Source organism: Coloeus monedula (assembly GCF_965178545.1).
Source record: "Coloeus monedula genome assembly, chromosome: Z".
Classification (NCBI taxonomy): Eukaryota; Metazoa; Chordata; class Aves; order Passeriformes; family Corvidae; genus Coloeus; species Coloeus monedula.
In genome coordinates this window covers 28,435,344-28,451,558 of record NC_138822.1, presented here as the reverse complement: position 1 = coordinate 28,451,558, position 16,215 = coordinate 28,435,344, and the positions used below count along the sequence as shown (strand labels likewise).

The 16,215-nt window shown below is 39.8% G+C and overlaps 1 protein-coding gene across 1 annotated transcript in view; it reads right to left on the bottom strand.

The window, feature by feature from the left end:
• Window positions 1-16,215, bottom strand: part of CAMK4 (calcium/calmodulin dependent protein kinase IV) — a gene marked incomplete at both ends in the record, with an annotated part of 138,889 nt that overhangs the window by 82,960 nt on the left and 39,714 nt on the right. The gene's annotated exons all lie outside the window — the stretch shown is intronic.

The following is a 16,215-nucleotide window of genomic DNA, read 5'->3' as shown; positions in this document are numbered from 1 at the left end:
GTGCAAACTTCATTATTCTGGGTGCTGTACAAAACTGCCATGGGTGCCCTGCACTTCTCCCTCCTCAGCACAGGCCAGAGAGGTGCCAGACAAGGCTCTGAGTGGGCACGTCCTTATTTTCATAAGTACATGACTGAGCACAAGAATTGGCATTTGATTGAGATTTATTTCAGAAACACCTCTTCATAAGGAAAGGTCACCTGTGGCAAGGGTTATGCAGCTCAGTCATCTGAGGGCTTTTCTTCACCACGTATAAATTAATCTTCACTTCATCTCAAATGCTAAAATGATTAGTCTTTCATAAAAGTATATTGATAAACGTGTGGGAGTACTGAGAGCTTCAGTGACTCCCAGAATCATTACATGAATTTAATTAGATCTCCTTTCCTTGGCCAAGTCTCAAAAGACTCTATTTAGCATGAAGAAAAAATATACCACATTAAAAAAGCCCTCACATCTTTTACATCCAACAAAAAATGTTAAAAGATGGAATTCTAAGAACCTGATGTGATAAGCTTTATATCTCCAGTATTTCACTGCAGGATTGCAATGGAGAAGTCAGTGCACAAACTGCAAATCATTCCTGTACCCTGTTTCACATATGTAGAGTGCAGTATAATTATTAAACTCATTAGTTTACATATGTTCTTACAAAGTAGGCAAAAAACCTTCTAGAAACAATTGTATTCGGGTGAGGCCAGAATTAGATAAGCTATCCAGCTGATGATCCAAATAAATGGAAGACCATTCCTGTGCACTCTTTCCTGTGCATTCTCTTGGTGTTCACTGCTGCTGTGGCAATGGAGCACAGTCTCTGTCTCTCAGCATTTGCTTTACCATTTGCAACCTGGTACTGCAAAATCTTCCATGTGAATAAGAGCCTAGCCACTAGAACACCCCAGATTATTTAACTGGCTTAGTGATGAGACGGACAGCTGCACAAGCAAGGACAGATAGCATTGCACCACCTTTAACAGTTTGTTTGACTGTGCCCAAAACTGGAAGACAGGCAGCAAAATGTTTGAAAGAGGTGTAAGACAGCCTGGAGAAAATATCCAGTTGAGCAGTTTGACATCAGGCTCATTAGTCAATATTCAAAACACACACAGAGGAGCTACTTTAGAAATTATTCTCTATTGTACAGATTTCTGCATATCCCTGGAGTCCTCATTTGGTGCAAAATTGATGACAAGGTATTGCAAGCTTGGGAACACTTTGAAAGAATTTGCTTTTGGTTTATGTGGCTATGCCCAGCTCTGACAGACATTCTCCTACCAGACAGGAGAGAGAGCACCTAACATGAGCTGACAACCAACACTGTTTTCCTCTTCCATGCCAGAAACCCATACAGGAAATCAGGAACAGGATGGCAACCTTCTCACACCACACCTGATGCAAAATGTAGCAGAGAGCTATTCCAGTATGGACCTGATTCCTTGTTTCTTTGGTGGTAACAGGACATGTTTGCTTCTCCACAGTTAAAAAAAAATAAAATAGGGAAGGGGATGCTAGCATGTAAGTGTGCAAACAGAACTGCCTCATGCAAATCAGAGTGGTTTGCTTTGCTTCCTTTTTTGGCTCCCTGCTGGAGCTTTCTGCTGAAGTTTTCTGCTGAATCAGCACATCCAGCTTTCCTGAGGCTGTGTGACTTGGAAGGTCACCAACTGGAGCAATTCAAGCTTTCATCACCAAAGAGCAGTGGGAAGATTCAGCTGCAAGACTCTCATGTGAAGCTGAAACACTCAGAGAGCTGCTAATTGTAGCCTCTTGCCCCCACCCTAAGTTTTTTCAACCTCAAACCTTGACTGCCCTCAACCGGCCTCTCAGAACGTCCTCCAGAATCTGCATCAACTGAAAACTTCATTGATACATTTGGTCAGAATACACAAATGAACAAAAACCAAGAAACCTTGTGGCAACATGCCACTCCCTCAGGCATGGAAATTATGGCCAGACAGGCAGACCACAAGCTTCTCAGTGTCCCACCCTCTGCAGGGGGTGTTTGATTTGTCCGAATGATAAATAAATAGTGTTATAGAAAGAGGTCACCTATACTCAATGGTTAAGGCACTTATTTTATAAGCAGCAGACAACAGCTCTAGAGAATGTTTAATGCTATCCCATTATGACTTTAAATGGGTGAAACTGAGAGGGCCCTGAGCCCAAACAGCTGATAATCACTTGCAGAAGTACATTGCAGTGTGTGACAGACAAGTGACCCATTACCAATTCAGGCTAGAAACCAGAAATTATGTCTCCCATATTCCACAAGATTACTCCCTATATTGTGTTTGCCTATTTAAAATGGAGCATCCAGCTGCTGGTTTTTTGCACCTTTTCCTGGACACAGTCTACCTGGAATCAAAATATAAATTATTTGAAGTTGGCTGTAACAAGAAATATGGAGGAGAAAAACATAGGCATATTCTTGGAATACAGAGTTGACCAAGCTAGAGAATAGTAATTAGGATTGTTGAAAATATTGTCATTCTCCTTTACTGGCACATGTGTTTCTGTCTGGAAAGCTGCTTAATGATTCCGTTAAAGATTTGCTTTTGAAAGCCCAGGTATAACTGTGATCATGCTAAACAACAACAACAACAACAACAGATCCTTTTACTGTGAACATGCCACATCCTCTACTACAAAAATATGTTTCTACATCTACATATATATATATGTATATATGTATCAAACTTAGAAAAAAAATGAAAATAATGTATGCATCTTAACTATTTGGTCATAATGGACAACAAGAACACTCACTTTTGTGATGCCACCTACAATGAGGACAATGACAACACATGAGAAAGATCGTGATGTCCTATGCATAAAATGTGTCACAGCTGCAGCACACACAACTCAGTATTAGCACAGAAGTACAAATACTTCAGTGACATGATAAATTCACTCACCCATTAGTTAAGCATGTAGGTAAGTACCACAAAATACATCAGAATAGGCTGAAATTCAATAACTGACCTCTGCATGTGTGTTGTTTTACACACAAACTTGAAAAATGCTTTCAAAATATTTAAAATGTGCAAAACCTTCTGGCGCTTCCACATCCCCTTCTCAATAGACAATTGTTTAAGCATTCTAGATTATTTTCCTTATTACAGGTGTTACCGAGTTCCCAATTATTTCAGAAGGACACTGTTTTAAATGTTAGGCAACAGCACCATAGTGCCCTGCCTGTGCTAAGGACTCCAGACTGCAAACTGAGAGAAAAAGCATGGCCACACTTCAAATACATGCAGTCAAGAATAGTGGCGTCAGCACAGATGGAAGGAAGGCAGGGATGCCCAGGAGGGGTGTTAAGGAGGTGGAAGTGATCAGGAGAATTTGCACATAAAGGAGAAAATGGAATTTGCAGGATCCTGCAGTGGAGCCTGGCAGAGAGAGAAAAGACATAACAAGAAAAGACAGAATTTGACCCAGTTTGGAAAAAACATTTCTTCCCCAAAATCCACAAAAAGTGTCTGCCTCTGAAACAGGAAAGGCAACCAAAATGAAATGCAGCCATATGTTTACTTGACTACAGGTAGGTAATAAAAGTAAAATCCTCGAGCTGCAGGTTTTAAAATAAAATAATACTCATTGGCAGTAATTTCACTGTAAGTAGGAAATTTGGTCTTTTCAAAAGTAGGTCAGCATTTCCACACCATGCCCACTCATCCTGGTTTTTATATTGCCTTTTGAATCAACTCATTACAAATACACTGCTCAATGTAATCTCCTGTAAATTTTATTTGGATTAAATTCCTTAAGTTCTGCATTGATTTTTTTAAAAAATAAATCAGTTTGTGCTTTGTGCAGTCAAACAATGGTTACACAATCTAATTTGTCCAATAAAAACTGGCGAAAGAATGATTGGTCCCAAGAAAACTGTACCTGGTACAAAGCCATGGAAATCAATGTTGCCAAAACTGCAGAAAGAGATCAAAGTCCACTACAGGTTGCCACAAAGAATACTGATATCTTTGTACCATTTAAAGAAGTATAAAGTTAAAACACATTAATTTACTCTTAGATATACACTAAAAGGTCAAAATGGATTTATAGAAATAAAATTACTATTCCTAGACTTCAAAATTAAACATCCTGTTTGAAGTTAAAAGACTGGACAGAAAAAAAAAAAAAAAAAAGAGAAAATCTATTAACACTAAGAATTAAATTTAGTTTAAAAATGCATATTCCATGGCATTACTAATATTTCCTTCACTTTAAAAAGTACATACATGTAAATTTGGAAATTCTCTCAACTTGGTTTTCATGTGGAATTATCAAACAATTTTTACAGTAGTCTGACAAACAATTCATAAATTACTCAAATCTAATCTCAAAGTTTCTTCTAAATATCAACATCTACATATACAGACAGGACTTGCAGGCAATCGCAAGCAACTGCAGCCCTCCCTTTACCCTCATTATTTCATGAATTGTAAACAGAATGGAAAATTTCAAACAACATATATAATTTAGGAATAGCAAAAAGCCTTGGAATCCCACATTCTATCAGGAATAAAACAAATCTTTAAAGAAGGCAAGGCTAGTGGAAAAAACGTACACAGTTCTGAAAAGGAAATCTAATTCCACTGCATTCCAGAGTTCTGTCCAGTTTGATTTTGAGAATGAAAACATCCATACTTTGCAGGTTTTGATTTCTTTTTTAAATTTTTTGGGGTTTTTTGTTTTTTGGTTTTTTTTACCTTTTGACTTTTGGCTGCTGAGTTGACTTTCTAATATATAAGGTGAAAGGACTTTTTAGCAATTGTTCAGGCTGGCCTGCAGAGGCAATGCAATAGTCCAAGATATTTTTTATATTCAGCCTTCACTGCATTCAACAGATAAAAGGAGCCTTAGATAAAGACAACAAAACACATACACTATTTTTAAAAAACTGTAATCAAACTAGTGCTTGCCAATAGTCTTGAACCTGTAACTGCCACAGATAATAATATGTAGAACTGAAATTCCCTTGACATGGGGTAGGTTGGCTGGTGAAACACTAATTATAATGCAGCAGTTCAAGTCACTCCTGCTGTGGTGGCTGGACCAGCAGCTGATAATTCCTGCTGGGGCTGCAGCAGCATATTTCTAACTTGGTTCCAGCAGGGCTCCTCCCTCAAGTGTTGCAGGAAATTTACAGAAAAAGACCTCTATCCCACAAAGAGTCTAAACACATTGTTACATCTGACGCTACTGTCTTTTTAAACCACAGGAGTTCAGTTAGAAGTCAAATTAGCTGCATTCTTTCATATCCATACTAACATTAGATAATTTCCTCCACCTCAAATGCTACTTCTTAAATTTCAGTTTAGCTGAAAGGTAAATATTAAGGACCAGAAAGAGACCACCAACACTGAGTCTGGCTTCCCTGCCTTTCACTGACTGAATCAGCTGACCCCAGCTTACTAAAAGAACAAGAATCATTATCTCAGGCATTAATTTGAAAGCACAGACGTAAAACTCAAACTACACTGAATTCCAGAGGTTACTGCCGTACCATGAGTAGATTGCTCCCCTTGGAGTAACCCAGCTTCCAGAAAGTTGGTTCCTGAACCAAACTTCAGGTATGATTGCTGAAATGCAGATATGAGGTGAAGATTTGAGCACTTTGTATAGCCTTGTGTAAGAAAAGTGTATAGAAAATACCTTCACTATTTCTTCTTTTTCCTTTAGCCCCTCTAAAATGTTGGGTCAGACTGCACATAGCAATAGCTGTATTTCTAAAACATTCTCAGTAGGAAACTCAATTTCTTTCCGACCAAGTCAGAAAAAGACATGTCACTTAAACTTGGCTGAAACTGGACTTGTAATAATGTGGAGTGACTTTTCAACGTGAAGTTCTTGCAGTCCAACAGACCCAGAAAGTGATCTTGAATATTTTATTTGGGAACAACTTTTCTTTGAGACTGCTCTTCTTTTTTCAGGGGCTGAAGAGTACTTAGCTACCTGTGTTAAAGCAGTTCAGTGAAATGGGGAGAGCAAAGAAAAGGGGATGAAGAGTGGACTGAGATAAGCCATTCATGTTTTTGTCCTTGGTACCAAACTTTGGACACAGTGGGACAAATTTTCCAACTCGCATGCTTACACTACCTGTGCAAGATGCAGACCCAGATCCTTAGATTGGCAGTCTCAAGGATTTTCTCACAGCCACAGATGCTGTGCACACACTTTCTTCTTTCCATGACATGGCCTGCCTGGCTCCTGCTGAGTCCTACACAAAGCCTGACAACTGAAATTATCCAGCGACCTCACCCCTCCTGGGAATACATATGCCTTATTTAAAGCACCATTTAAACCGCTGTCTCACAAGCAGCACTTTCCCCCCCTCCTCCTCTTGAAAGATACTGATAAGAATAAACATGATTTATTTAAATGTAATGAAGAGTGTTATGTGAGGAGAAAAGAGCCCTGAGCAGTAAAAATTTTGTAAAACCTCCTGTGCTAAGAGCCCTTCTTTCCTGGGCCATTGCAGAATTACCTGCCTGGGTTTTTTTCCTGGTGACATTCCTTCATCAGGAAGTGTTTTAACAGCCTGCACTTTGAACAGGTGTCAATGTCATTCATTGCTGCTCTTCATGACAATCTCCAGATGCAGGAGGCAGACTGGCCTTTGCACTAAAAGACAACATGTAGCAGCATGAACATGCAGGCACTCTGAACCTGGCTCTCCTGGTCGAGGGAAGGGAAGCAGTATGGAGATTACCGACTTTTAACAGCTTGCTCTGTACATAGAAAAGTAACCATTTGAAATCAGACAGGGAAAAATTAATGACTATTCATGTCTGCACATCTAAATCTAGCTCTGAACAAACTTTACAACCTGTGAGTTTAGGCCTAGTCATTTTTTGGGGATTCTGAAAGCTCTTGTGCCCATGCGTATCCTCAACAGCCCTCTTTTTGGTTAGTTACACAGCTTCCTCCTTGGAAGTTTGTGTTGTGCTGAATCATCAATTCCTATGCAGTGTCTTCTCTGAAATAAATTGCTTTGGCCGAGAAATGTATGACCAGTGCCAGCCCAGGATTCTTTACTACAAAGCAACAAACAAAATTTTAATATATGTCAGATTCAAAAGTTCTTGTGCTTTTTTTTTTAGCTACTCTGCATATTTTCTTCTTTAAACCTGGTGGGGCAGACATTTCTAATCATACACTATAAGACTAAAAGCCAGGCAATGCAAAAGAGTTTGGAGGAATATATAATATTTTGCCATTACTCCCTAAACAAATATGTGTTATAATGTTTTCTATATTCTGATCATACTTACATATATTCTCAAAATATAAACTGAAATAGCTGATCTTCCATAATAGAGAGCACTTTTAGTCTGTCATTTCTAGTATTTTTATAATAGTCAGAAAACCTAATTTGCCATTATCATAACAATAATCTGCAGACTTAATGCTTGGCTGTAATTTCACTGCATTAACAAGGCTAGAGAAGAAAGATGAAGCTGCTGCAGAGAGAGGTTATTACTACTTACAAAACAGAAAAATATTCTTGAGAAAACGGAGAAGATGGCCTTAAGGCATATACTCTGATGCAGGTTTTGTCAGTGGGGCTTATTTACATCAGAGTGACAAGTTTTGCAATCCTGCCAAGCCTGGTGACCAAACGTCAACTTACTGCAAGCGTGGGAGAGGTTTCAAGTCAGGTCCTGTCTTCCAAAACTGTGAAGACCAACTCTTCCAGCTTTAGTTCTGGTGGCTGGGAAAGACCTAAGTAGGTCTAGACCTTCCCTAAATGCTGGATTTCTTCCGCATGCACAGAGGAACAAAGCTGCATCAGTCCTCAGCTCCCCTGCAGATGTCATGGAGCCCTCCCTAACATCCACCCTAGTCCCAGTGAAAAAGTGGGCAGGAAGTTGGGATCACCACACTCTCCTTCTCAGAGACACAGGTACACCATGCAGGACAGCAGTGAGTTGGTCTTGCCTGTCAGGTGCTCTACAAGTTGCTCCATCGCTTCCAGTCCATCAACAAGATTGGGGAGAAGGGGGTAGGAATTTTAACAGAAAAGGTTGTGGGTTGAGATGAGGACAGAGAGATCCTTTACCAATTACTGTCATGGGCAAAACTGATTTGGTTTGGGGAAATTAAGTTTAATTATTGCCAGTTAGCAACTGAGTGGAAACTGGAAAGAAAAATGTTACATCAGGACGTATTTTAATCATATTATCTTCATGCTTGGATGGGAATGTTGTGCCTTGGTGGGTGTAATTATTTATTTTACAGTGGTGGGTACAGCAGAAATCCAAGAATATCAGTGCTGCGCAAAACATTGTGTGACAGGAGAGGTGGTCTCCCTGTCCGCTGGACAGGCAGAACCCAAAGGCACATGGATCAAGCAGGCAGCATGGGGTTGGGTTTAGGCCATGAGCTCTGAAGACAGAAAGTCAGATGGGATATCCCAAGAGTGTCTCAGGGAAAGAAAAATACCAACAACAAAGCCACCACCACCAAAAAACCCCCAATCAACCAAAGCCTGTCGTAGCCCGTGTATTCAGTTCCAGAAGTTCTGTGTTTCTGCTAGTCAGCAGTAGTTTTGCTCCTTTGTTTTCCTGCTGTGTTGCTACTCTTTCCAGTTTTGGTGCTTTGTAACTGGACCACCACAGACCACGGAATTTGAAAACTGAGTGTTTTGTGTTGCTTGTGTGAGATGGAAGGCAGCAGGCACAACAAAGGCTGGAGGTAGTAAGGTGGAAGGCACTGGGAAGGATTTTGTGAAGCAGATAAACGTTACAAGACAAGATGAGCAGAATTAACAGAATCAAATGCCTCTCATCATAAAGCTGTGGCCTGTGTGTGTCTTCACTTGCTGGGTTTTGTTTTGCCTTAGTTGTAGCAGTGAGCACCTGACTTGGCTGAGCTCCTCCGGCCTTAGAACTGCTGGGCGAGAAGGTGCAGAAAGGACCAGGGGTGACTCCCAGCTGCTTCTGTCATCTAATGTGGTGTTTCTTTGGCCAGTGACAGTGTTAACCCACAGTGCACAGGACCTCTGACATGATCTTTAGCAGCTTCAATTCAAAGTTAAAGGAAAGTCTCTTGCAAAGCCTTCTTGCAACTCCGTCTTTAGAAGCGTTCATGTCAGCAGGAACTCTCATTTCTGGAGCTATGAAGGATAACAAGTCTGAGCTTACAGTTTGCAGGTTTGACTGACTTCCCCACATTCCCTCCTGAAAAGCATTTGTGTAATTGGGAATTTAGCACAGTCACATCTTCTCCAGATCTTTCTGTAACACCAACATGGAAGTTCTGACTTCCACAGATAAATGAAGATTTGCAGTCCTTTCTGCAACAGATACAACACCAACTTGCAAACCTGAAGCTCAGTCTTTCCTGCATCAGCTATCATCTGGAGCAATAAATGATATAAAAAACTGTCTGTTCTAGGAAAGACTTCCTGTGTCTCAGTCCAGTACTCCACCAAATCCATACTCACCTGCCCATAGTCACTCTGAAGAATAACAGGTGAAAACTATGATATTCCTCCCAGAAGTTTCATTCTTCAGCACTCTGTGATGAACATCGCCCAGTCACCACTGACATCAGCAGTCTGATTCAAATATTCTCACACCTGCTGTAACAGGGCCTTTAATGTTCTATTAACCTTTTACAAGGACCCCAGCTCTCTCCACACATTTTCTTTGCTAGTACTCCCTCTTAACTAGAGAACTTAACTTTTTCTTCTTTTTCCTCTTCCCCCATCACATTTTTAAAAGATGCTCTTTAGTAAATTTAGTCAACCATGCCCTTCAGCTTTCTCCCTTCTTAGAGCTACTGCTGTGTATTCTGCTCTATGTTGCCTTTTCTGCTTTTTCTGAAATTCCAATTTTCACCATTCTATCATGACAGCTCCCAGTGCAGCTAAACCTACAAAAACTTCAACAGGATGTTAAGAATGTCACAGAAACCATTCTCAATAACCATGATCACAGACCATCCTGATAATTAATCACACACATCTAAAGGCAAGTGCATGCACGCTGAATTATGTTTTCATGAAAGTTTTACCACTACTCAATGCTTGAAATGAGGGAAGTCTTTTTTTTAGTTAAGAAGTTATCATTTCCAAGGAGAAGATTCCAGAACATCTAGTCCATGAACATCTTTTTTTTTTTTTTTTTAAGTTCTCTATACCAGTCACTGATGAAGCCAGTGTTTAATTGGTGATGCTAGAGAAAGGCTGCAGTTTCCATTTTTAAATGACTGAGGCTTTCTAGCTTTCAGAGCTGCTCTGTAATCCAGGATAATGAATCTCATCTAATCTGTGTCAGTCTGTACTCCTGTACATAAAGACCTCAGCACAGTGATGTAATAGACGTTTAGAAATAAATTACTTCTTTCATGTTCTCCCCATCATACTGAAATTTCAAGCACAGGGTAGTCCAATGACACACCTGAAGGCTGTCCTTTCCAAACTCCACTGGAATATAAAATAGAATTGCAGTTAGGCAGTATTTGCAGTATAGCCTATGTAGGATTTACAGATTCACATTTTTTAAACATATTTTTAGAAAGGTTCTGTGGGTACCTTCAGAGAGTGGCTCAAAACAGAACATGCAGTCAATTATGGCCATGCTCCAGTTCATGGTCTTGTAAGCTCTAAGTGGGTGGCAGCCATGCAGATCAGCTGTCCATGCCAGCGAGTGGCTGGTGTGTGCCCTGCACAGCAGAGATCCCCCATAGGCACGGCTCCAGCATCTACATCAGCCACAGGCTGGGAAAAGAGCTGTGATGCACCAGCAGTGAGGAAGGTTTGGACATGGGTCTCCAAAGATCTTCTGTTGTCAGACAGGCAGGTTCGTCTGTGTCTGTCAAGACCCCTTTGTGTGACCTCATCTCTGTGTCCCTGAAGACCCCTTCGTGTCCCTGCACTCTCCTTTGTGTCCTTGCACATCACTTTGTGTCCCTGCACACTACTCTGTGTCCCTGGAAACCGCTCAGTGTCCCTGGAAATCACTCTGTGTCCCTGCACACCCCTTTGTGCCCCGAAGATTGGGTGTCACATTCACACACAGAACATTCTCCTCTGCATAAGAACCAAGCTGTGAAAGGCATCACATACTTCTGCCACCCCTTCCTACGATTTCCTTTCTCGATTCTTGGAGAGGAAACAACCTTAATGAGATCTCAAGTAAAGACCAACTCTGCAAACTTATCTTTACAGGTGTCAAAATGCTGCTTCTGGGCTTGAGACTGATTTAGCAAAATATATCCAAAATCAAACAATTCTTTTTTTTAAGATTTAACTGAGGATGCACAGGACTCCTGGTGATTGATCTACATCCCTGTAGGTGCTTAGCTGTGCTTTAACAATATTTTCTGTCCAAATATTTAGTTAATAATGTTTTTATCTGGCAAAATACATGGCACGAAGTTTTAGCCTATGTCAACTCTATGAAGAATTTTAGTAATCAGGCTCTCTAAAGCTTTGGCTCCAAAGAGGGAGGCAAAATACAATATAATTCTAAATTATTTAATACATCCTTTAAAAATGTTTTTTTGAGGTTCACTATATTGCTGAGAAGTTTATCTACATTTTCATTTAGAAGAAATGTTTTCCTATTCCTCCATCTGAACCTTTGAAAATAAATTTCTTTTGCCCCGACTGACTTAATAACAGACCTGTTGGCAATGGCAATTTGTGAATTCTGTTAGGAAAATAATGCTTTTAATGAAACAACACTAGTGCTTGTTAAACATTGAATACAGTCACAAACTTGAGAAACTGTTGCAAGGGTTGCAGCAATCTGTGTGGGACTATGTCCTGTCTTGACAAAAAACCAGGTGTTTATGGCTGACAAAATATTAATGATTGTGGCCAAACAGTTCTTGCTCTTTAGAGAGAGTTTTTTGTGTTGCATTTTCTATAAATGTTGAAGGATCCAAAAAGTTTGTGCACAATGCAGATTGTAGCCTCAAGGACACTGGAGGCTCTGTCCCACTCTGTCCTTCTCCTCCTACAGCGTTCTGCTTTTTTCATTCACTCACTGGAGCTATCAGCAGTTCTATAACTTATTGCCTGTAATCCGTGTTCTTCCCTTAGCACTTCTGCATTTTAAGAAGATTGTGCACTATTTCCGCAACTCTCACAGTCCTGTTTAGTGTCAATTAGTAAATCAGGTAGGCAGAACATAAACTAAAATACCTCATATTCAAAATATTACAGACTTAGACTGTAAAATATTACAGCCTTAGACAGTCTACATTTTTTCTGGTTATATAAAAAATGTGGTTCAGGCTGATGGAAACTACATTATTTCTACAAACTGATTCAGGCAAAAAAATATTTAGCTGTAGGAAGCCAGAGCAGTGAACACAATCTCAGTAAGATCTGAGGGACTGCACATACAGTCATGTGGCTTGATTTTAATCACAGGACACTGGAACGTGCACAACACACAGGTTTTGGTGTTAATGAGGGTTTAAGCCCACTTCCCTCATCTTTCTTCCCCTGCCAAACACATACTGTAAGAAGAAAACTGATTCAGAACTAGTATGTCTAACAGCTTACCCCACTGAATGCAGTAACGCTGACAAAAACTCTAGTTTTTTGTTTTCCTAGGAAATTATGTTATGCAAATAAAAACAGTAAACAGAACAATCAGAAGGACTACTACAATGTTTTTCTAGTACTTACAGGGAAGTTTTCAATACAAGCACTTCTCTTGCAAACCATTTTCCCAGTGAAGGATAAGTTTAGCACCTTTTAGAGTTTGACAGACAGCCTCAAATGTACTCTGCTGCTGCTTGAGAGACTTAGAAACCCTCTCTATCTCCCTTTAAAGACAGAATAAAGTTGAGGAAGGACATAAAGAGTGAAGAGGGGCTTTCAACTATGGGTATCTAATCTAGGTCTGAAAAAGAGTTTAGGTCAGAAGTGGGACGTGGTGATGTCATGTGGTTGTATTTGTGGACATGACTGCACAACGTAGAAAATTATGTCAGTTAAAGAACAAAGCACACTCAGAGCAGCTTAAAGAACCAGAGCTGCCAATCCAGGGTATAGAAAAACTGTGTAACACCTGTATAGCTGTATCTATTTATTGTTCAGGTATATAAGCAATATATTTACTCCAAAGCAGGTGCTACCAAGATGTTTCCACCTGTTACATATCCTTGTTCTTACATGAAGCTAATTATAAGCTATTGCAAGCCACTTAGAAGCTTCAGGTCATATATTTAAAATTAATTGCTTCATTTCTCCATATTCTTATTTCTGAGGAAGACTCTTCAAAGCCACTGTCAGTCCCCCTAGGAAAAAACCCGTTACCTGAATAACTTGCTGCTATCATACATTTACTGCTACATCCCTGGATTTACCCTTACAGCTGCATTTAGCTAATTAGAGCACTTTTTAAGTCCCTTTTCTTTGGTAAGCCTTTCTGTAGCTGCATAAATGCAAAATTTATCTACAGGGCAAATTTGCCAGCAGCGAAGGAGTAGGATTGGGTCCTAATTGCAGGGTGCCAAAGCATAATGTCTATGAAGGGGAGTAATTAAGAGTCTTAAATTTCTGCCTTCATTGCTCCAAAAGTAAAAAGCAAAATACACCTTCCTTTGGCACCATCAGTCTTCTAATGCAGAACCACTATGGCCTTGAAAACCACACCCCCCCCTAAAAAAAACCCCAAAACAATAACCCCCACCCCCAACCAAACAACAGAAAAACAGAAGAGGGAGGTTAAAAAGAAATTAGGTATGTTCTTCAGACACCTCTGTGTTTTTACCAAAGGGCAAAGATGATCGACCTCACAAATAACTTCACTAAGACTTAAGTTTACTGTTGGAGCTGTTCTGCAGTGTAGAGCTACAATAGCTGGAAATTAAGTACATTTCCTGAATTACTGTTCCAGGGCAAAAACTCTCCTTCATTTCAAAATAGTGGGTTTGTGCCATTTTGTGTCAGGTATCTTATTACATGAGAAACTGACAACTGACTTCCAAATGTGGCATTAGTCTTTCATTTTTGTTCTGTGGGGAATTCAGATTAAGATGGAGTTCTTAAGAAGTGGCATATTGGCCTTCTTGAAAGGTAAACCCTAGATATTTAAACATACATGTGCTGCATCTCCAGGGAGAATTCCTAACTTCTGACGTAGTCCATCTGCTTATCTTTCAGCAGGGTGGGCCTGGCTAGAGGCAGAGAAATCAGAAGATGCTGCTGTTGCTGCAGAGATGCTGAGATAGTCTGGCCATATGGTGAGCTCTGGTGAGAGAGAGAGTGGGAAAAAATTCTTTAAAAGGTCACCCTGACTCAAAAGACCCACGTTGCTCTGGTTGATTCATCTGGGTCGTGAAACAGCTCCTAAGTGTGGTCACAGGATAGCTCTCAAGAGGTCGGAGAACAGGGCAAATATTATGAAGTTACACTCAGGAAATACTTCCGTATGTCATGATTCCAAACAGCATTCTTATTATTTACTGCAAATCCTCCCTCTCCTCCCAAAATAAAGGAAGGAAATAGGACAGATGGAGTTAGGATATTTCTAGTGTGTTTATCAGGAGGAAAACTGATGTACATTTACAAATATCCCTCTTGCCAGCCACATAAGGGAAGAAAAACTGTATTATTTGCACCAAGTCAGACATTACCCCTTTGCTGAGCTGACACCATATTGTCCCTGCTTGGGAACCTACTGTTGACCCACTGAGCTCCCATCCAGAGGTTCACTGCCTACGAATTCAAATTCAAACTGGTCCCCTCTACTGCAGCATAGTCAAGAGCAGAGAACACAACCATGAGCTCCAAAAACTGCCAGGAGCTGAATCCATTCTTCACTGAAGCACGAAAGGTAAAACATCTCACCAACACACAAGGACTGAAGGTAGTAATTTAAAATCTAGGTGCATGATTTTTAGCCAGAGATTTTCAATCCTGCTTTTAATAAAGATCAATTCATGTTGCATTGCCATTATCAGACTACACAGGAACAAAAACGCTATTGTGGGACACAAGAGGGTGAGAGAACTGTGCAACATACCTGGTCAAAGTGCTTTTTTTGCTTATTTCATTTGCACTTTCAAAAATTGAGCTATTCCCCCCAAATGGTAATCTAAAGAAATCCTCCCTTTGCTTTATTTAGTGATAGTGTTTTCCATCATCATAGAAATCCACTTGATTTCCCAGACACTGGCATTTACTGCAACCTTCTGTCTACTAGAAAGCATACATGAACTTTTAATGGAGAATGTCTCTTTCCACAAACGGTAGCATCTTGCATTGCAACATTTAATGGATTATTCCTCAACCTCTGGTAACTTTTTTATGCCACTGTATTAAAGTATTTTTTAAAATCCCAAAACATATTATGCATAAAAGAATGCTCTGTATTAAATTTATAATCAGTTGTATTATTTCTCTGGAAGGTAAAACAGAATTATCAGCTACTTCACAACACCACCTTTCACTTGTATTTGCCCAGTACTCGAAATGCAAAGGAAGAATAAACTGCCAAACCTAGGCCACCCTCAGGAACAGAGGGCATGGCACAGTGATGCTGAAGTGTCCCCTGATGAACAGAATATCTTTGACACCTTAGAAAAAAAGAAAATCTATACAGAGGAATTCCCAATCGTTCAAATCTCAAGAAAGATATATTTGTTGTACCACCATGAAGATAAATAGTCAGAGTAATCAGTCTTTGATAAAACTGTTAAAGCTATTCAGGACCTTAATGAAGTCCCAGCTTGTGCTTCAGACTCACTATATATATGACATATTTTATATGCAGTTACGTAAAAGTGATTACAGAAGTTGTCCTGAATTAGTACACCATGGCTTAATATATGTGTTACTTAAATGTACTCATTTGCCGCAGTCATCCTACAACAATGTAGGCAGAAAAAGTAATTCCCAGTTATGAGACTTCTAGGGTCAGTTGTTGATTTCTGTGACATAGCACAGATTTTGTGAGATATGACCCAGAAGACTTCATAATTCTAATTTTTTCTCCTAATCCATTTCTTAAAGCAAATTGTGCTTGGAAAAGACTCTGATTTCCAGTGTCTCAACAAATGGGCTTAGCTTCTTCCTAAAATTAACAGCTATTGCTAACCTACTGCTCAACATAGTTTTGTAAGTATTTAGAAAACATAAAACCAGCAAACTTCCCATTTAGTATATCACACAATAAAACACCCTGTTTCCATCTTCATTCCCCTATTCCCCTACCAAAGGGCCTATGAAATTTTGTAAGTGCA